The sequence below is a fragment of the Crocodylus porosus genome, unplaced genomic scaffold (assembly GCF_001723895.1).
Source record: "Crocodylus porosus isolate Cpor-Errol unplaced genomic scaffold, CroPor_comp1, whole genome shotgun sequence".
NCBI classification, from domain to species: domain Eukaryota; kingdom Metazoa; phylum Chordata; order Crocodylia; family Crocodylidae; genus Crocodylus; species Crocodylus porosus.
The window spans coordinates 888,825-911,174 of record NW_017728935.1 but is presented as its reverse complement, the minus strand read 5'-3'; the positions used below and the strand labels follow the sequence as shown (position 1 = coordinate 911,174).

At 52.1% G+C, this 22,350-nt stretch overlaps 1 long non-coding RNA gene across 4 annotated transcripts in view; it reads right to left on the bottom strand.

Annotated features, from left to right (window-relative positions):
- Positions 1–22,350, bottom strand: part of LOC109317738 — a 53,520-nt gene that overhangs the window by 13,275 nt on the left and 17,895 nt on the right. Inside the window, exon 1 of one of the 4 annotated variants that reach the window (XR_002103107.1) lies at positions 11,905–12,219. The exons of 1 other annotated variant lie outside the window; for it this stretch is intronic. This is a non-coding gene — a long non-coding RNA (uncharacterized LOC109317738). Of the gene's footprint in view, positions 1–7,445; positions 7,613–8,147; positions 8,840–11,904; positions 12,220–22,350 lie in introns of those variants that run through there. 2 more of the 4 variants (XR_002103109.1, XR_002103108.1) reach the window with 2 other exon arrangements.

The window sequence follows — 22,350 nt, the reverse complement described above, 5'->3', positions numbered from 1 at the left end:
GCAGAGACGGACAACAATACTCTAAAGCTGAAAGACCGACTCAACCAGTGCTCGGTTCTTGAGATGCCGAGTGCAATCCTCTGGCCCACGATATGCGGGAGGGCAGATTAGATGATCAGCATAGCCTTGCCCGACTGCATAGGGTGGAAGACCGATACTCTCCACCTAAGGCCTCTTCAGACCTCTAAGGCCCCCTCAGACTTGGGGTTTGCACCCTGTCTCGGCTTATTCAAGGAAATATCCAGTCTGGAAAAATGCCCAAGCAAGAGACTTTGTAGGCAGCACTTGGCCCTCAATCCATTTGTTTTTGATGGAGAGAGGCCGTGACAAGTGTGCATACCCAGCTCTCGCGCCATCTGGGCTCCTGTCGAATGCCGCGCTGAAGAAATGCAGGTCGCTGTGCGCTTCTTTCACTCCCTTGCTCTTTTTTTTTTTTTTTTTTTTTTTTTAAGCGCCTGCTTTGCTAAAAGAAAAATCAATAGCATAAAGGGTAGTCAAAGCAAATCCCAGGGGACGAGTATCTAGCCTGCGTTTGGCAGACAGGTTGCCAATAATCTTGTTCTCAGCGGCTTTGCCCGACAGCCACCGAAATATTAATGGGAGCTGCTGCCGTTTCAATTTGGATATTTGAGTTCCTCTGCAATCTCTTGAAGCCTGTTGACAATGAGAAGCAATTGCCACTTAAAATTTGTGCCTATAAACAAGTGCCAGCTTCTCTGCATCCTGATTACGAAGGTGGCATGTTGCGTGCTCCATATTCATGAAACAAAGATACAAATTAACCCAGCCGGGCTGTTGGATTAGCTGCGGAACGAGGCACTACAATTACTGGAGATGACTGAAGCTAATCAGGATTCGCAGGTAGAGTGCAGGGGGAGCCGGAGTCCCGGACCAGCGCCGGCCCCTTTCAGCAAGGCTCCCCGTTTCCAGGCCTGCGCCCTGCGAGCGTGTGGGGCCCCGCCGCAGACATTCATTAGGAATTCATTCAGGAGCGGCGCGGCGATCCCGGGGCTGCGCATTCCACAGGAGAGTCGCCGCAATTCAACATCAGTGCATGTGCCATTAGCAGCAAAGAGGGATTTTGCTCATTACGTTCCCAGCACAACAAAACATTTTGGCTTGCAAGCCCTCCCTCCAAAAAAAAAAAAAAAAATCCCAGTTAAATGGGTTCTGTTTTTTTTCTTTCTTTTTCTTTTTTGCCTTCCCATTATTGCTTGTTAATTATCCCAGCTATCCAGCATTGACCATCGAAGCCCTGCCCCTTCACTGCTAGCCAGCAACACAATCGGAGGAACAGGTGTAGGGCATGAACTTCACAGATGGCATTAGGCCAGGAGGGCTCACGGTCAGGGTGGTCTGTGTGGGAGCTGAGCGCACTCGGCTCCCAAAGGGCTGGGTCTGACGGAGGCCAAGGCCCATAGCTCTTTGTCACAGCCCTCGGTGTCTGCCTGCCTGCAAATACAGATGTACGTCACGTGCGTTTCAGTAGCAACAGACAGACATAAATAGATACAGACAGGTATGATGCGTGCCTGCGTCTTTATTTAAAACGTGTGCGTGCGTGTGCGTATATGTGTGTGTGCATACATACATACATACATTTATTTTTTTATATACACACAAACACACACATATATATATACACACACACAGCATGCAGGTAATATTTGTGAGAGACATACATGTGTATAGGCACATACATCAGCACACACAACGACCTCTACAGTACAAATAATTATCTCTTTTTGTTCACTCTTTGTAAATCTTTTCCACAGCTACATCATAGATTTCTGAGGCCACAAGGGACATCCCAAGAATCTAACAATCTGGTCTCCTCCGTTACCCAGTTCAAGGGGGTTTCACAGGGCGATTCCTGCCTCTCGTCCAGTCAGTTTGGGTTCTACGAGAGCCCCTCTCTCTCAGCTTTCAATTTTGTAGTAACATAAAAATGTGCCCCCTAAAGTCCAAATCTAGACGGCAAAAAAGAATAGGAGAACAATTGATTTTATAGAAAAATCAATGCTTTTTTTTTTTAAACCAAACTTATGATTTCAGAGTGGGGGGAATATAAGCCATGACTTAGAAATCTGCTGGCTTGATAGTACTGGGTTTGTTTTCTTGCTGTTGGATCAGATGTGCTGGTGGCTATAATAGAGTCTCACCGGTATGAGACCTCGCCACAGCATAATTTCACTGCTCTGCCCGAGCCAAGAAGCTGGGCAAGGCCCTGCCAGGTTTTGTACGGGAGGATGATGGGGTTTGTGGATTAGCAAAGTGAGGGTCAGAGCAGCTTTGCTGCACTATTATCACCATCTTCCTCAAGCCCCTCTGCTACTAATCTCTTTAAGACTCAACATTAGCAGCGGCTGCACAGACAATGCTGGGACAAACTGGCTTGGCTCCACGGAGGGTAACACAGCTACGCCAGCATGCATCCTCCAAGGTCAGAGCTAGCTTGCTGCACCCCCCTCCCGGCTCTGGAAGTGCAGAAAGGATGGGGTGGGAGGGAAGAGTGGGGGGGATTGGGGTTCAAGCTGGAACCAAAGTAAAAAGGGGTTGGATGGGCCCAGTCCTTTCTCAGACACCTGTGGGACCCTGCTAAAGAAAGGCGACAATAGAAAAGAAAGGGCTTCTGTAATTACCTGGTGGCTATTTTGGAGTATCTAGTTAATCAGCACTCTGTCTCCTTAGGAAATGGCCTTGGTCTCCGCCTGACACTTTTGTTCTTGAGGGCTGCAGGTGGGGGAGCTTTGAACTATGTGAGAACAGCTCAGCACTAAAAAAGAAACTCAAAGCACCCCCCGCCCCCCCGACTTCTTACAGTAGCCATGCAGCACCGGACGCACCAAAGCAGCCTTTCAGCTCTGAATGGGGAGGAAGGGCTCTGAAAGGCCGACACCCCCCCACACCCCTCCTTTGTCCCTCTCTTTGCTAACCACCCTCCTGCCCGTTTGTCCTGCTAAACCTTCAAGGCCGTGCAAGGCTTCAATGCCCCCTTTCACTTGCTATTTGTTACCAAATAAATATGGGTGATTAAAAAGGGATCAGGAATCCGTGCAGATTGTAGAGGTGCCTGAGAAGGTGGAGTCATCCTCTGTGTAGCCCATGGCTTTTAGCCCTACATGAGTTAGGAAAAGCAATCACATAGGAATAAAAAGCCATAGACCACAGCAGAGGGCTTACGGAGGATAAGCCAGCAGTCTTTAGGGAAACACAAAGAAAGAGGGAAAGGGGAAAACAAAGAAAAACTCTCCCAGTGACTCCAGGCCAGGGCCACCTGGACTTTGTCTCTGACTTCCCAGACTTCAAGGGTTCCCAAGGAAATTTTAATTTCGTTCCAGCTATGCCACACAGTCATCCTCCCACTTCAAAATGCAGCCGCTGGTCTGCCAGGAGCCTTCCCCGACTGCTGTTCCCCCCGTCTTGCGTGGGCTCTCTCTGAGATGAGTGTGGTGGCCTGAGCATCAATGCTTATATAAAACTGAGCGTGCTGCACAAGGAAGGCAAACTCAGAGCCGGTACCAGGAGCACTTGCTGCTCCTTAGCTAAAGCCAGAGGGGAAATCAAAGTACTGCTAGCCCATTCCTGTTCCTACAGGAAGAACAAGCCTTCCTTGAGGGGCCTGCAAAAACACAGGCTGTATTGCGTCTGAAAATCAGTGTTTGTAAGGGATACAAACTAGAGCCAGCCCATGACTTGAAAGGCTGTGCTTGGGTCCCTGTTATGCCCAGAATCAGGAGTCACCAAAGGCAGCGGGTCCTCCAGAGCCAGCGCGGTGGGACTGAGGAAGGAACCTGCTCCCAAGCGTTTGCAAGTGCTGCAGCTTTCAAAAGACTCGGAAGGTTTTTCTGCAAACGTCTAGTTGGTCTAATAAAAGATATCACTTCTACCACGAGTCCCAATTCCTTTTGCCTCTAGACGAATATGGCTACAACCTGGATACCTCACTATACAGCTGACACCTTGAGACCTCCCCACCCCTTTTTACCCAGTACTTTCTACTTCCCAGTCTGAAGGGTTTGGTTTGGTTTTGGGTTTTGTTTTCGGGTTTGTTCATATTATTGTTGGGGCTTGGGGTTTTTTGTTTTGTTTTGTTTTGTTTTTTGCAGGGGGGTTGTATTTAATTGCCAGGCCCAAACCAGTTCCAGATTCAACTGGGCACAGCCCAACAGTCAGGTTCCAAAATTCGACTGAGCAAAGCTGAGCAGAGCTTGCCACCGGGCAAGTATCCTCCCCTCCCAGACCCATCAGTCTTGGGCTTTGGATACTCCCCAAATCCAGGCAGACATCCTATGTGCAAGCCCCAGGCCCAGAGGCCTTGGGGTTCAGATGCCTCCATCTCACTTGATCTTAGCCCAAAAGCCGTTCCAGTTTGAAGGTCTCTACCCCTGACTCCAGCAGGAAATGTTTTGCAGCTGGAGTCTTGCTGGCTTTACAGCCAGCGGTGTCAGGGCTGAGTCTCCTCTCACATTGGGGTAACTCAGGAGTAGCTCCTTTGTGGCCAGTGGAGTTTAAAACTCATAAAGGAGAGGATCAGGGAGGTGGCACTCGGCACAGTCTTCCTCCCCTCTCCACACTCCTGCAGGCTAAGGGGAGCAATGCTGTATTTTTATAAGCAAAGTCAGCAGAGCCCTCCTTCCTATACACGCAGAAGGCTCTAAACATGGGATGCCTCCCTAATGAGGCCATCAGAGCATGGGAATCCCCCATTCAGCCTCTGGCTATCAAGCGTGCGTCTCCCCTTGCTCACGCAGTCGGGTCCCATTCACTTCCGTGGAGCTCCTCCTGGTTTGCTCCCCTGCACGTGAGATGAGGACCCAGCCCAGCACTGGCATGTGAAGATGCAAAGCAGCAGGGGAGCCCCGCAGCCCCTCTGCCTTCCCTGCTGCATGTCCCCGCAGAGGCTGGAGAGCTGAGGGCAGCAGGGGCTTCCAGCAGAGAGGCGCAGCCCCAGTCTCACTAAAATCAATGGCAGCACTGCCAGGCCTGGCCTCCCAGGGAGCAGCTCTGTGGAGCATGAAGCACCTTGCTCTGCATTGTCTCTTTTCTGCTCATTATCTCACATCAAAATGTTCTGCGCGCCCTGCTAAGTCCTCGCTCTCAGCCGGCCACATTCGATGCACCTTCTGAGGCTTGCAAAGCATTTGATACACGCCAGGTCGGATCCTGAGTAGGTCCTCTCAGTTCAAGGAAAAGACAGCAGCTGAAAATCAGGCCAGTCTGGTGTAGTTATGCTTCGCAGCCACTTTCATCCGAGGACAGTCCAGGGGTAAGTAAGATCAGATCTCTTTAGCAAACAAGGCAGTTACGGTACTTAAACTGTGGGTGCTAAAACCCAGGAAATCTGGCCCCGAGTTCCTTTGGAAATCTGGCTTTGCAGCTGTTAAGGGACATGGGCACAGTCCCACAGTGAGTCAGTGGCAGAGCTTGAAAGAAGCCTCCCCGCCCCACAACAGGAGTCCTGCCTTTCATCTCCAAGGCCTTCCCTCGAAGCCTCCATAACGAGTCTGCCTTCTCTGCAAAAAATAAATGAATAACAAATACCGCACCTCTCTGAAAGGTGCGCAAAACAAAACTTTCTTTGTAGGCTGCAGAACAAAGGAAGAAAAAGGCTTTGGCACCGAGTCCGCTCACCACTCCCACCTCGCTCTGTCTCGCGAGTTGATGGTTGACTCAGATGCCTCTGCAAAGAAACCTCTCTGCACTCGATCAGAGACGTCTCAGGACAAGGTGAAGCGTTTTCACAGGAGAGGAATAAAAGAGAAACTCTCAGCCGTTCTCTCTGGTCCTGGATACAGCCCCCACCCCATAGCGAGAGCCTCCGCACCCCACGCTTGGCGCTGGCTGGAGAAACTCTCCTGAAGCCACCAGAGCCCCCCAGGTTACACCAGACCGGCACGGCTGCCTGCATTTTCCTGTACAAATACGGCTCTCGCTCACATTCATTCAGCAACACTGAGCGCTAATTACCAGGATCTGATGAGGTCAGCGCTGCTTTTGAGACCAAGAAATTCCCCTTCTTGTTGCCCTAGTAAGAATCCTTGGGAAATTTAATTTCTCTAAAACTATACAGTAAGCAAGTTTAGAAGCTGTAAAATCTCGCAGCCTGCAGTTTATAATAACAGTGCACATGACTTTGACCTATAAACCAAGCTAGTGAAGCACACAGATAGCTCTGTAATGTTATGTGCCAAGATCCTTTCTCTTTTAGCCATCAAAAATGAGTCCAAAGGAAAATGCCTGCCTGCCTCCTATAGTCCTACGGGGATACACTTGCTGTACGATATTTAATACAGGTTGCTAGCATTTCCATGCAAATGCCACCTGCGTAGGACTACATGGACATCGGGCAGATATGCTGTCAGCATGGTATATTATCTATACAGGACCAGTATGACACCTACATTGGCCTAGATTGCCATGCACTGGACAAGCATACTGTGTGCCCATCTACGTGACCGTGTGCCAGTGGGCATACCGATACCCTGTGCTCATGCACTTCCATGGAAACCTGCACTCTGTCTGCCGGCACCTACGTGCTATCACGATGCCACATTGATGGACATTGGGAATTCACTCTAAAGCACAGCCCCATTTTCCAGTGAGCCGAGTGGGAGCAGAATTAAAGCCAGGTGGTTTTGCACACAAGCATGAAGTGCCCTTCAAGCAACCACCTCCAGGCAAGCCCTATCCAAGGCATGAAGGGAGCAAGCACTGGAGTGGACCAGGTGGTTTGCCAATGCCTTTTGCTTCACCCTGTCCTTTCCTCCTCAGCCCACCACTCTCCTCTTGAGATGGCAGCACAGCACATTGCACTGTCTTCTCGGTCAGCCACCCAGAGTGGGGAGGGTATTAAAGGAACCAGCTGTGCCCATTACCTTCCCTTGTTGGCACTGAAAACCACCTTGAAACAACTCACCCCGGCTATGCTCAGAGCCACCAGTCCAGCCCCTTCTGGCTTCGTGCTGGTGCTAAGCCGCGCTCCACAGAGAAGGCGAGGAAGGACAGAGCCCTGCCATCCCATCCCTCCACTTCCCACCCCCGCACCCCAGGAGCCACACAGATGCAAATAGCAAGGTGCAAGCATCGGAAGAGGTTAAACACCATCCCAGACCCTTTCGCTCATCCTCCAAAGCTCCCCCCTCTCCTGCATCTTCCCCTTGCACCCTAGCCGTCTGCGCCAAGCCCTAATCAGACACCTGAGCCCCCAGCAGGGACAGGACTGAAGAGACGTGGCATTGTCGAAGGCTCAGAGCCGGCCGTGACCTCACTTTTGGCAGAGCGACATCCGTGCCACGAAGAGAGCCAGCTGGCCTGGTGCAGGCCTTGAATGTGGACCCCAGTCTCCCGCCACCCACCCTGCCAGCAAGGAAGGGTGGGCTAGGCATTGCCCTCCTCCTCCCAGCCCACGCCACCTCGAGCTGCCCTCTCCACCGCTATCAAACCTCCGGCGTTCCCAGACGGATGCTCCCTGCCACATGAGTTTTCTGGGAGCGCCACATGTCCCGATCCCCACTCCGTGCCTCCTGCCGTTGGCCGGCCTCGGAGAGCTGAGCCGCATCCAACTCGCCCCGACTTATTTTTGAAGCTGCTGATCCCTCCTCCCCGCCTGCCGCGGCTTCTCCGTCTCCCTCCCCACCAGCAACCAAGCGGCTGCTGTTCCCTAGCATACTTGCAACGGTTCAGCACCACAGGGCTGGGGTGGGGAGGGGGTCAGGTATTTCTCCAGCCCCAACTCTGGAGAGCCTGGGTAACAAAGGCTCTATTGAACGGCAGCTTCTCTGGTCTGTGAAGCAGAAACCTCTTGTATCTACTTCACTGCCTTTGATCTAACTCCCCCAGTGGGATGTGTATTACTCATGTCCCACTGCTAGGTTATTGCTGCCAGAAAGGGGAGTAGTGGGGGCCGGGGGGGGGGAACCTCTCCTCCCTTATCGTTCCCCATGTTGGGAAGTATCCCTCCAGCGGGGTTGTCGCCCAGCCCTCTCCTCTCTCAGCTACCTTTCCACACCCTCTCCCTCCCACACACACCCCATCCACCTCGACCCCTCCGTTTCTCTCCCCTCTGCCCAAAACAGATTGCTCTCCCAGGTCCAAGATTTCAAGGCATGGGCTACAGACACTTAACTCAGCCTTTTATCACTCACCGAACCACTGGCACGAAAGCGTCAAGGCTCCACTGTTCCCTACATTCCTCTTTTTATTAGGAGAGCATTGAAGTTGGTGGATCAGTGATTTCTTTCTCTCTTGCTCTTTCTTTCTGCACCAGGGTTTTACTGGCATCTGGACAAGGGGCAGACAATGAAAACATTTGAACGGATGCCTGAGACTCCTGTGCCTTGGAGACACTTTCATCCCCCCTTATGCAGATCCTCTTAGGGGTTTGCTCATCCCAGGGGACTTTTCAGAGAGGATTGTGGTGAGGAGGCGGCGCAGGACGCAGTTGCTTAACTTCTGCCGACGAAGATCCGCGGCCTGTTGTATCAGGATGGCGAGCTCCCGTCTGCCTTTGGCTCAGAGACAGATTTCCAGAGCTCTCTGCACCCGGATGCTCTCATGGCAACAGGAATAGCCAGATTTTCACAACCCTTCAGCACCCAACGCGCTCTGCTCTCGCGGGGCCTGAAATGGAGCTGGTTTCCTCTCCCAACCCGTCCCCAGACTCAGGGGATGAGCCCTTCTAAAAATTGTGGGCAAACATCAAAGGCAGCTGAGTTACTTGGGTGACTTAGGGCCCGATTTTCAAAAGAAAATTGGGCGTCTAAAAATGCCAGAAGAGCCCTTGTGGGATTTTCAGAAGTTTCCTAAGCCAGTTCCAGGCCTCAGCCCATGGGAATAATAGATGGATTGTAGGTGCCTCTGAGGACCCTACTAAGTGCCGGTTTGCAAGGTTAGACACCTGTCTGGTTTGAAAACTGGCCATAAGTTTCCTGAAAATCAGTGAGGCTTCGTTGTGCCTCTAGCAAAACATAGTCCCCTTGCCTCCGTGGTAGATTTCCAGAAAGTGCCAGCATCCATGGCACCGAGTTAGCAATGGAAGCTCAGACCCTTCTGCATCTCAGGCCCTAGAGGAAGGGCGTCTCACGCTAATGGCCTCAGGAACAAGTGGACCCTCTGTCCAAGGATAGTTGAGGGTTTCCAGTGCCGCCGCCTCCTCTCCCGCTGCTGTTCCCCTCCTTCCCCACCTCCCCCCCTCAGTTCTCAGGTGCTTTCCTTCCTCCACAACCCCCTCTCAAAAGAGCCGAGCCGTTCAAAAGCATCTCCTCCGGGTGCGACAGAGGCGGCATTCTTCTCCTGCCTCTATCCCCTCTGTGCTTTTATTGTTTGCCATGACTATACACATTCTTGAAGCTTTAATGAGAGCCACAGTGCTGTTTCCATCTTTGCTGGAAAGCGCGCATGGGAGACAGACAAAAACAGCACATATCCAAGAGGACAAATACGAGGACAGAGAGACAGATCTGCAGCCAGCCAGACCTGCAGACAGACAGACAGGTAGGTAGTAAGCAAGCAAGCAACACTGGGACTGACAGACTAAGATCCAATCCCATTGCCCATCTAGTCCAAAATCCAGCCTCCCACATGGCCAGTACCGGAGAAGGAGCAATGAACCCTGCAGTTCTCTCACAACGTTCCCCCCTGACCCCTCCCTATCAGCCTGTGCCCTGCAGCAGGACGGCCCATCCCAAATCCTCGGTTTTTGTTGTTTTTTTTAAATGTGAACCACTGTAACTCAGGAGAGCTGCTGAAGTCAGCGAGTTGGTCAGCACTCCATTTCTTGACAACCGGCTCCAGCACAGAAAGATTAGATCTACTAATCACATTTATAAGGCGCCCAGTATCATGGCTTGGGTATTTGGAGAATATTTTTCACTGTAGCCAAGTCACTTCCCCACCCCCAACACGCATTACTATATCCCAGTCAATTAGTTTTGTTGGGACTTGTTGGCTATATAATGCAGCACCTTCCATCTGGGGATCTTAAATGCAGGCACGACATTAACCCATTGGTATCTAATACTATTACAGACTTTTCTTTAATGTGCATTACATGTATTACTTCCACTCGCTGTGGCCTTTGCAGTATGCTCTGTTGATATGTCCGTTTCAATCTCGCTTAATAAAAAGAACTGGGAAACACCTTTGCTTCACAGTCCTCCCTCTCCACAGCACCGCGTCCTTCCTGATGGGGAAGGATACAAAAGGGAGAGAGAAGCTGGGAGAGAAGCTGCCTGAGGTCAGTAACAGAGCTGTGGTGTCCAAACCAGAAGTCCTGGCTCACAAGCTCACCTGCACAGCCTTCAGGAACCAGAGAGACCAGTAATCCCTTGCCCTAATCACTACACCGCGCTGTTGCTGACCTGCAGATGAAATGGGAAAATTCATATGTGCAACTACCTCCACCGTTCCGTCATCTCCATGCTAACAGGTCCGAGAAGGCTCGGCTCCCATTGCTGCAGCATCGTATTAGCCAAGGGCATCATTAATTAGGCAAAGGCAGAGTGCCTCTGAGGCCTTGGCTTTGACAAACAACCCCATGGGCCCGGCTTCATGCAACGTGGTCTTCTTACTACACACACGTGCGCACATGCACACACACACACTCCAAAACATGAAATATAGCACAAAATTGGATCTTTTTATTAAAGAGAAGGGGAAAACCTCTGTTTTTTGGGGTAGTTTCCTACCCACTATGTGCCTCTGCGGGATTCGCAGGCTGCCCCTCTCCACAGTAGCAGAGACTGGTGGTGTGGCCACTCTTAGCCAGCCCCTGGCTGCATTTACTCCTGTACAAGAAGTACAAGCAACCCAAGGGCACTGCCTTCGCCCATGGCAGTACGTAGGCACAATTCAGACGTGGAGGTAGGGTTTCGAGCCAGGCTGCCACAGGTGCTGGTTATACTGGGAGCAAGCGGCACAGCCGCTGGTCAAGGTTGATCCAGGTATAAAGCTCAGGGGGCAGCAGTTGTGCCCGTGTCTACACTGAAAGCCGGGCGGCCTTCGGAGAAAGCAGGGCACTCTGTCACTGAGGAATGCATGTCTGGTTCAGCTGAAACATTTCAACCTTTCCAGCAAACACATCCAGTCAGAAGAAAAGGAAAAGAACAATTTTGAAAAGGTGGGAGCATTTCATTTCTAGTCGTCAATGTAAGCCAAGGGTTTCTTCAGCAGATTACTGAAGGTCATTAAAACATTTTATTTATAACTTTAAAAACCGTTCCACGCCCAAACAAAAGCCTTTGTTTGGGGACAAACAGAAAATGTCGTTCAACCAGACTGACTTTCTTCGTTCCGTTTTTCAGTTTGCCAAAAATCCTACAGAATCGATCCATGGCTGCCCTCAGGTTTTCATTTTTTCCGAGTTGCTGGGACTACAATCAAACAAAGCAGGTGTTCCTGTCGTTCTGGGTACAGGCGCCTCGTAGCGGAGCCTCGGGAGACAATGACAGTAGCTGTGACGCCCAGGCACCGTGCTCCTCTGATAACACAAGCCCAGGGCTGTAAGGAGGCAGCATACTCCCGGGCCAGAGAGCCTCGCCGGTTTGGTATTACGCTGCAGAAGCGATGCCAGCGATGTACCCCAGCAGGGGATCTGGCCCCCCAAGTGCTAACTTATACTGTTAGGTTGAGTCCACCAGCCCTGAAAGCAGTGTTTCTGGTTGCAAAGGTGTCACTAGCACGCTCGTGACGAGGCATGTCAGCGTGTCACAGTACAGCTGATCTCTGCTAAACCTCTCTACACACCGCCTCCACGCTTGCTCAACTTCAGAGCACGCAGCCACCCCTAGCAATTTCCTCGGGCCTTTTTTCCTCAAGAGGGATGGATTCGATAACGGCCCAGGACCGCTCCTGCCAGGCAGCCAGCGACGGACTGCGTGCAACATGAAAAGAGAGAAAACGCACCTCGAGCATCCAGGGAAGTCCCTCACGAACCAGCTCCTCCTCTGCCTTTTAGCACGGCTCCCCGTCTTGGCTATTCCAGCTCCCGCAGCGCCGACCAGCTGTAATTAAGTCTGGGCTACCAGCGAGGAGACGCGAGAGCAGCCAATGGGGGATTTTTCTAGAGCGGCAGGAGGAGCACGGGGGCTCGATGAGAAATGGTCTCTAACGCAGCGAACGAGACGCCAGCTGCAGCTAGAGATATTCTGCGCTCCCTCAAGGGTGCCGAGGAGTAGCAGACTCGCTCGCGCGCACACGCGACCGGCTGGGACACGGGGGTGCTGCCGGCTTCCCCCATTGAAGACAGCTCCGAACACGCGGCGTGGTGGGCCGCGGCGGGCTGAGTCTCTGGCGCAGGCCGCCTACACAGCGGAGTCACAATTAGTAGTGAATGGAAACGCAGCCTCCACTCCCGTTCCCACCCCCTGCCCCGACTGAGCCGCGTTACTCAGAGATTCGAAGCGGAAGGCGGCGCGCGCCCACGCTCCCGCCGATGAGCCGAGGAGGGAGGCAGGAAGGCTCTCCAGCCTCCGCTGCCTGCTTCTCCGCCGTGCTGGGGTGGCAGGGGGAAAAGGGACGAGCCAGCCATCTGCCACCACTGCCCAGGCTCCGCAGGAGGCTGCGGGACAGGGGCGTCCCGCCCAAGGGGTTACCGCGCAGGGAGGGAGAAGGGAGAGCTCGTGGAGAGCGGGGCACGCGCTGCAGGGGTGATCCGCCGAGCGCGGGCTCAGACCGCAACGTCCTTTCTGCCTGGCTGAAGCAGAAATCCGGCCCAGGCCCCCGACTTCCCGCAGGCTGGGGAAAGGTGGGCGACAGAGCTGGGCGTCTGAGCCACGGCCACGGCCTCAGAGCCCCAAGGCAGCGGAGGGAGGTGAGTTTTAATACTGCCCTGGCCTCGCACAGCAAAGGAGCCTGAGGGTGCCTCTGCCAAGGGCCAGGGGCATAGCCTGCCCCGAGACCCCACTTGTGTTTGAGCTACCCGCAGCAAGCAACACAGTCCAACTTCTGCCTCGTAGCAGGTGGGGGAAGAGAGGGAATGATGGGGCACAGGGTTTTTTGTTTAATCTTTAAGGAAAATTTTTCACGTCCCGGGTCAAATTAGCCAGATCAGGTCCAGATCCATTTGAATCATCCAATACTGCAGACTTGACCCTTTCTGGCCCTAGACACCACCTGTCAAAGCAGGTTGGGATGCTGACTTATATCCGCTCCTCACCGAGGAGGTTATAATGTCCTCACAGAGCATATGCCCCCTTCCTTCCCCACCGTATCCAGCCTCCTACTAGTCAGCTCACCCCTGACAAGAGCCAAATGAAGCTCTGAGGACCATTTCAACTGAGCTGAGTTCATTTAAACCCACCGAAAGGCTTGGATCCTAAAGCAGCTCCACCTGCTCTTGGAGAACAGTTGCCTGAATGCAATTACGTGCAAGAATCGGGGTCGGGGCTCCCCTGACACAACCGCATGCGAGAACAGGGCGTCTAGCTCAAAATGAGGCCTCTAAGAGGTAAAGCACTGCAAAAGCCGGGAGAGATGCTGTCCCCGGATATATGCAGAGACGACCCGAGGAAGGCCTGAGCAACTCTGACTTGGTAACGGAGAGAGAGGAACCCTGCCAGGCTGCATGTGATGCTTCAGCGGTCGGGATGTGAGGAGGGGAGAAGGAACAAAGAGAGAGAGGCGATTAGAGGGGAATTTCCTGGAAAGGATTGCGAGAGCATGTTGCAACAGCGGAGGGAAAGTTTGTCGAGAGGCAGACTGAGAGAGGAGGCTGAACCAGTGTCGGCGGTGCTTTCTCAAGTGTTAAGGGCACCCTCGCCCTTGCCTCCCCGTATCACTCTGTAACGCAACCCGCCCAGACCCAGCCCTGCCCAGAGACCCAGCTCATCCTGACCGTAACTCCACTGAGTTCAGCGGGTTAATGTGGACGAAACGGGGCTCGAGAACACCACTCATTTTTACTACAGGAAACCAGGAGCAGCTCTGCCGACCACAGCCGACGTGCCACCACAGCACTGTGCCACCGGCCACGAACGAGAATCCAATTTGCTGGATTTCGCCTTGGTCAGGGAACATTTGAGAGGAGCGTCTGCCCCCCGTCCCTGCCCCACACAGTGGGAAAAGGGCGCTGCGAACTGCAGTCCCAGCAGAGAGGGAGCCTTGCAGCTGCATGCAGCCACCTGGCCTGCCCGAGGAGCAGCTGCTGGTGACCCTGTGGGCTGCGGCTGCCGATCCAGCCGCCTGACTGGCCAGCTGCACCTCCTCCATCTGAACGGACCCAGCAAGCCCCCGGCCCACCACATCTGCCCCCTCCATCCCTGGCAGAGGCTCTGCCAGGCTCCTGCTGTTGGCCCATGCCACAGACAAGCTCCTTCTGGCAGGACGACACCTACTGCAGTTTGCACTAAGGCCTCCCTGGGGGGGGGGCCGGGAGGCAGGAAGGTGTCCATCCCACAGCCCTTGCCGCCCTCTGCCTTCCTCCACCTCGCACTGGTGAGATGGGTCTTTTTTGTACAGAATACAACAAAACGAGAGCGGGAGAAGCAAAAGCAAACATCTCCATCCCATCCGGTGGGAAGGTCTTCCCGAGTGAGGTTTCCAAGGCGAGACGCCGCGTCACTATCTACACCGCCTTGCCTTCTGCCACCACCACACAGCCACAAGTTTAAGCGCAAGAGCATCTCCCCATCCTCTGCCTCAAAGAAACATCAAATCAGGCCCCAGACTTCTTCCTCCGTGGCTTCCCTTTCATGCAGCAGGTTCACAAACTCAACAGGCCTGATCCGTGGGGTTCAGATACGGATTCTCCTCCTCCCCCCACGCCACCCTGCTGCCCCTAAACTCTGGCACCCGCTGGGATCTTTGGTTTAGCCTTTCCCCCTACACAGAGATGACAGCTCAGCGTGAGATTTGAATCCTCACCATCGTCTGGGCCGAGTCAGCGTTCGGACAGTGGTTGAGGGTCATCGCTAACATCCAGTCTGGGGCTTGTCCTCGTTGGTGCTGGTGTTGGTTATTAAATGGAGGGCGTCACACTGGAGAAAGTAAGAAAACCACCAAGCCATTTGTCCTCTTTATCAAGCTACAGGCCAAAAACTCCTCTCCCTTAGACCTGCTTCGCCGCAGCCCCGCTTGCCACCCTTCAGACCTCTTCCTACTTCACCTGAGAGGAGAACCCTAAAGGATAACTGGGGCCTGGACAGCCCTGCATGCTCTCCTATCGGGCCCTGTAGTTCAGGGCCTTGGGAGTGAATTGTTTAAATCTGTTCTAGCAGGGTATGGGCTGTGCAAGGCTAGGGGAAGGGGAAGGGGAAGGAGAGGGAATACAGCTGCCAACAACACCAGCAGAAGCCCTGAGCTCAGTCTCCTGTGAAGCTCCCTGGAGATGCCTCCTGCCGGCATTCCCCCATCGCTGGCTGGAGAATAATTAGCTGAAGCAGCTGCTGGAACAAGTTGGATTAAAATGATACGAGATGGATTTCATTTGCTTTGATTCACTTGTTCTTGGTGTGTCGCTTCCCGCCCCCTCACCCCCTTGCCTGCGCTTCTGGAGTTGTACACCCACAAAGCCATTCCTTTGGGATGAGGGAACTCGGTGCGTGTGTGCACGCGTGTGCAATGGCATGTGCTGGGCCCCGCACTGGTTGTCACACTCTGCTAGGACAGGCCAGAATGGCAGGCTTGCAGGTCTGCTCAGCACTCTCCTTGACTTCAAGGTACATCAATCCAGAACGGGACCCACAAGAGCTGGAGTTTTCAGAGACTTGCTAGATCACCTGCTTCATTCCCAGGGGGACCAGACATCCAGCCAGGGCCCTTTCGCTTGGGCAGGGAAGCCCCAGAGACCTCAGAGATGATGCTGAAACCTGGAGCTCCCATTGTTTCAGCATGAGCAATTGCCTGCTCTCTCTTCCTCTCTCTCTCCCCTCTGGCCTGGCTCCTTCTGGGCCTGGCTGAAAGCATAGCCTGTACCTTTGCACTGCCCTGAGCTGGCAGGAGTAGTAGTGGCAGGAGTAGTGAGGGCTGCATTATTACACGGCACCCACAGCTGCAGGGAGAGAAGCAAGTGCCCGAACTCGAATCTGGACCCAGTCTTGCTCAGGCCTTTGGCAGTCCTTCTTGGGCTTTCATTCAGGCAGCAGAAAGAGACTCCCTCGGCCAGCATCCTCCAACAGCGTGCCTCCCCGCTCAGCCCTAGCAGTAAAATTAGGAGGGAATGGCCTACTAATGGCTGCTTTTGGACGTTTACATTGTGGTAGTGCTTAAGGACTGCAGCTGGGTTGCACTAGGCGCTGAACAGAGGTAGGACGACCCTGTGCAGAAGAGCTCACGGTGGCTGAAAAGGCTGATGGTATGGGAAGGGCTTGAGGGCTACTCTGTTAGCACTTGGAGGTCTCCAGATGGGAGCCCCATGAGAAGAGCAAAGTCTTCTTCCATGCTGGATCCTGAGAGTACCAGCAGCTCCCAATCAGCCCCACTTTAATTCCCTATGCCTTTGTCCCCCTGGCAGAGAGAATATGCCCGCTTCAGCCAACAAATTGCTACTCCCAGCCAAATCCCACTGCGTGGCACTCCACGGAGTGGGCGCTCACGTGCTGAAGGGCAGAAAGAGGGGGCCCGCTTGCTGCCTGTCAAGCTTTACTATAGTAACAGGTAGGGATGTACATCTTATGAGAGAGAGGTGGATGTGCAAAGCCACCCCCCAAAAAAACGTGCTCGGTGGAGGTTCCCTGACTGCAGACTCAAGACCCATTTAATTGCAGTTCGCTACCCAATGGGTCATGACGCTTGGCCCAGGAAGGGCTTGAAGGGGGGAGGGAGGGAGGTGGGCGCCTGTGCAGCCGGTGATCTCTGGGCTCTCCTTGCCCAGCAGAGCAGGAGCAGGCACAAGAGCGGGGTGAGCAACCACCTTTCAGTATTGGATCCCGTCCTCACTCCACGCCAGAACCTAAATCGGCTTTCACTTCATTTGTTTTAAATTAGGGCCCAGGGCAGCTGCAGCTGGGCATGCTAGGGCCAGGGGACAGATTAAACAGGTGATTGGAGAGATGGATGCACTCATTAAGCTGTCGAAAGAGGACGAGGGCTGCCACTTCTCCCCAGGCTGCTTGTTGGGTTGGGCAGGTGGGGTCGATGCCAGCTGGCGTGGCTTGTCCCCGTCAAGGTTGCTCCCCACCATTTGGGGGCACGGAGGGTCCCGCTCCTTTGCTTGTGGGGAGTGGACATGTATTCTCCTGGCGTGAGGCACCAAGGCTTCCCCAAAATGTGCGGCTGCTCCCCAACCCTGGCACCCCCACGCACTTCAAGTCTCTCCCCGTACAGAGCAGTTCCCTCCTGCTGTGAGCACGCGCCAGCATTTCCTACTCCGCTTCTACTGAAACCCGCGATGGCGCGGCCAAGGGTCCTGGGGAAAGATCAGCTTCTCCAAAAGGTGCTGGAGACACCGCTTCTCTGCTCATTTCAGGCTTACGTCAGTGAAACTCCACTTGTTTCAGCGATGCCCCCGCTCTGAGAGCTCAGAGCTACTGCTGTCTGCTCCGTCCCTCTCCTCCGGGCATTGTTAACGTGCCCATCACCCTCGCGTCGGAGCATGGAAAGATGAACGGGACCTAATTTAGGCTTACTGAAATGCTGGGGAGCTTCCTCGTCTCCCACAGCACGACAGGAGGAGCAACAGCCCCGTGTCTCGGTGTCAAAGAGCCAGTAAAATCTTGCGTCTGGGTACGAGACACATCTCTGTCCATGGGCCGGGGTCGGGGCGCACCGAAGCCAGCGGTGATGGGGGCGGCTCGGAGCTCGCTGACGGACGCAGCGGGAACAAAGGGGATCTTGGAAGGAGCCTGAGCTTCCCAGTAGGACTTTCATTAACTGCGTCTGCACAAGGCAGCTGCGTCACCAGCTGCTTTGCTTGCAATACAGACATTTCGCCGCTCCCTGGGACCTGCAGGAGAGAGCCTGCTCCTGCTCCCAGAAGGATCAGGCCCCAAATTGGAGCTTTTCTCTCTTCACATCTTTCCTCTCCTGGAGGAGGTGGTTGGGAATTCAGGAAAGGACACCCCCCCCGCCGCGCCCGACCTGCCCCCTGGACACCAGGGCTGGAGGAGCCCCCATCCAGGTCCCCTTGGCAGCGTGCAGTGGTTTTGATTCAGAGGTGCACACTCTCTCTCATTCCCTTTGTCTTTTCCTCCCTCACTCTCCCCTCTCATTGCCCCTGCTGGAGCATCCAGTAGAGGAAAATAATTATTCTTCTCAATGGGCTAGCACAGTCCACACGCAGGCGTGCACACAGCCTCACACAGTCTCTTTATCACTAGTACCCAAATGGGTGCACAAACCGATGGAGACCCTTTCGGTTCTTCAGACCAGAGCTGCGTAGCAGGCACCACTTGGGTACAAACACTGATGCACACATGAAGCACGGAAAGAAAAGAAACCACGCTGAAATCGAGACAGTTACTAAAAGGAGTCAGTCCTCTTCCTGTCTACAGAAGTCACCGTGTCCAGTCAGTTTAGTGCACACACCCAGTCCTTTTCTTCACTTGTTTTTTCCTGAAACTTGGCATTACCTCATTGTAGAAAATGCAGCAAATTTCACACACCGTGGGTTTCTTTTTTTAGCACTAGGATTTGCATGGTAAGTTTTATGACAAAGAACAAGGATTTTTTTTTTTTTTATGAGCTGTCTCAGAAACACTGATCTCTAGTCATCACAGGAACAGTTAATATTTTTTCTTAAACGACTTAATGACGTTCAGAAAGACACATTCACTCACGACCAAGTTTCAAGTCTTCATCCTTCAGTCCACACACACAAGAAAAAAAATATACCTCTGAACTAAGCAGGGAGTTTATCTTTCCTCTTTGCCAGCAACCAAGGAATGATACTTGACTGAAATAGATAAGAGAGCTTAAATCTATTTTAGCTAAACACACACTTATTTATACATGAACATACGTATTACATGTATTTTACACATAGAGTGCACAGTGCGTACTGTATTTACATATGCATATGTGTCTATATTCTCTCTGTGTGTATGCACACACACATACACATATATATGAGTATACTAATATGCATTCATATTGCACATATACGATACATATATGATAACACACATAATACATATATGATAACACAGGTACATTTCATACAGTACACAGTGTGTCTTTCTATGCACACATATGCGTATGCAAACACATTCCCATCAAGTACAGGCTTGATATTTGACTACAACAGCTAAAGAATTTACACGTATGCTAGCTGATTACACACGAGCATTAATACGTGCTGCATACATGACACACAATGTACGCGTACATGGATATATATGCACATATCGATAAATTCATGCACATATATGCATTAGATTAATACCTAACTAAAACAAAAGAAAACTTTGATTTCTTGAAGCTGAGCCACATATCTGCTCATGGATACAACTAGTGCACGTAAAGAAGTCAACTGCATGCATGGTACACGATATGACTGCATATATATGAATATGCATAGGCAAACACATTCACACACGCAGTACTCGACAGAAACAGATAAAGAATTTCTCTCTCCTTTAGCTGCTCAAATACACAAGCAAACACACGCACACACACACACATTGCCTGCATAGTATACATGCACACAGCGCATGATAAGGGCAACAAATGTGTGCATGTAAGATAGCGAAGGCAATTATGTGTATACACACACATATACAAGTACACTTTTACACGCACACACATATACATGCACTATATATAGTGGATGTGTACGCATGAACACAGGCTCATATTCACAGTCTCTCACACACGCGCACACACAGACAATTCCACTATGCAAGACTTTAAACAAAGAACGAAAGAGAAAAAAAACGCCGTCTTACTTTTTCCTCCTTTTTTTTTTTTTCCTCTCCTCTCTGCTGCCTTAATTTCAGGACTTCAGTGGGACTGGAATTCTTTGGTAGAGATTATGAAAAGCAACTTAACAAACCACTGAGCTCTGAACACAGACTCGCAGAGGGAATAGCTTTGCCAGCAAAGCAGAGAAGGAACAAAAGCCCAGCAGTAAGAGCGGTGCTGAATAGGTGTCTTCCTAATTGTAAGGGAATTGTATGGATGTGTGTGTGTGTGTGTGTGTGTGGTAGCAGGGTGGGAGGGAGGCGGGTGGAAGGGGAGATATGAAGAGGCCTCCCTCCCACACAGACTGTGGAAGGGAGCCTGCAACCTGAACGTGAGGTTATTGAATAAATTATCCTCCGTCTCTGGCTCTCTCCTCATTGGGCCACGGAGCAGTGAACACTTCTGCATCAATGATGTGATGATGAGATCTTTGCATTCACTGCACAATCTCACACTGTTACCTTCTGCTAGGACAGACACACCGAGCTGTGCATTCTCCCCCGTTCGAAAGCTCAATTAAGATCCTAAATCATTCCAAGGGGATGAAGCGGAGAATTAATTTGCTTTCTCGCTCTCTCCATCCCCCCCGCCCCGACACACACACACACAAACACACTCTATGGTCCTTCTCTTTGTTTTCTTTTCTCCCTCTTGATATCAAAGCAGATGAAAAAGGCAATGTGGCCCAGGAAAAGGAATACTGCTTAAAAAAAATAAGAAACATTTCAGTGCTCCAAATTCGGCTTTCAACAGGCAGGGAAATTAAAAATAGCTGGCACAGCTCTAAATCGGAGGCAGCATTGTTTCTCTAATGAATGCAATTAGTAAAGTGAGGAAAGGAGTGCATTCCTCCTTGTCCTTCCACACAAGCCCTTCCAAATGGGATGCAGAAAGAACATTTTTCCCCTCCAAGAACTGCTTGGATACGAGGCCCCCACACACTTTCTTTTCCACACGCATTTCACCATCAAATCTTCCCTCCAGCTAAAGCTAGGACTTCCTCTCAATCTCTTCGCTAAGAATTTGCTCTCAGGGTTCAGAAATAATTTAATCCACATCCTCATACCAAACTCATGTAGGTCATGCCCCCACCCTAATGGGGGTTTCTAAAAGCCAAGGGTCTCCTGCTTCTGTTCCCTTGCTTACTTGTTCGACCATCACTGTCCTTGCTGCCCTCACGTTAGCTTTTGTAAATCCAGGACTGTGCGGTGCGCCTCGAACAACTGGTCTGTTAGTCTGGTATTTATTTAGTTTTAAAACTTCCAGGGTGAGTCAGCTTCTTTGCAATCCTGTGGCTCTCACACCTAAGGGTAGGGCAGCATTGTCTGCCTTTGCCTCGGCTACAAAGAGTCTGCTTTTCCAGTGGGAGCTACGCCGTAGCGTGCCAGCCTTTGGCACTGGAGAGCTCTGTTAGCTGTCAGGCACTCTCACACAGGGAGTGGTGAAAACTGCAAATGCCTGGACACGAAACTAGACTGGAATAAATGCTAAGCAGGGCAGAATAGGAACCAGTCCTGCTCTAGACTGGACCCCCATTTTAGATGCCTTGCCATACCCCCTGCATCATGGTCAGTCCAGACAAAACCAAGGAAATACGGAGGTGAGGAGGGCTTTGAAAGTGAAGAAGGACCTGCTTGGAGTTAATGGAGGGGAAGGAAAGCCAGTATATAGGTTCAGACAGGGAAGGCTGCTGACTGTCGGAAAGCTAGCCAGCTAGCCTGACCAATAAAACCCAGCTCACAGCCTAGATCAGCGGGGCAAAGTCAGACTCTTTCAAATCAGAGTCGGCTCTTCCAGCGTATCCAGAGCAGGGAGATGAGGCGAGAGTGATAGGAAAGAGGGAGTTGCATGGGACGCTATGAAAAGGGAGAAGTGCCAGAGACCCCACGGTGCCCACCAGGTATTTCCCTGTCACTAAACACTTTTGTGTAGAAGATGCTCATATCCTCTGCCAATGGGGAGCAGTATAAACCCTTAAAGTAGGTAGGTAGGTACATTGATTGCTTCACCCAACTGTGCACATCAAAGAATTGATCAATCAGCCTACCTACCTTGTCAAATCAATACAGAGAAGGCGCACTGGTGAGCACAAACGACCAGGCTGTATGACTCCTTTTGATCAAACCCAGCAATTCCTAGGCTGGGCGATGATTTTGGACAACACCAGGCTCCTGGGGCTGTGTAACCCTCACACCAATGCCAGCACGAGAGCGGTGCCACCTGTGTGCATCTCCTCGTCTTTGACAGTTTCATAGCTGGTCGGGTCGGAAGGGACCTGAGCAGATCATCGAGTCCGACCCCCTGCCGTGGCAGGAGAGAGTACTGGGGTCAAACGACCCCAGCAAGGTGTTCATCCAGCCTCCTCTTAAACACCCCCAGGGCAGGAGCCGGCACCACTTCTCTTGGAAGCTGGTCCCAGACCGTAGCCGCCCTGACCGTGAAGTCGCGCCTGCTGAAGTCTAGTCTGGATCTCCCCTCTGCCAGCTCGTGACCGTTATTCCTGGTCACTCCTGG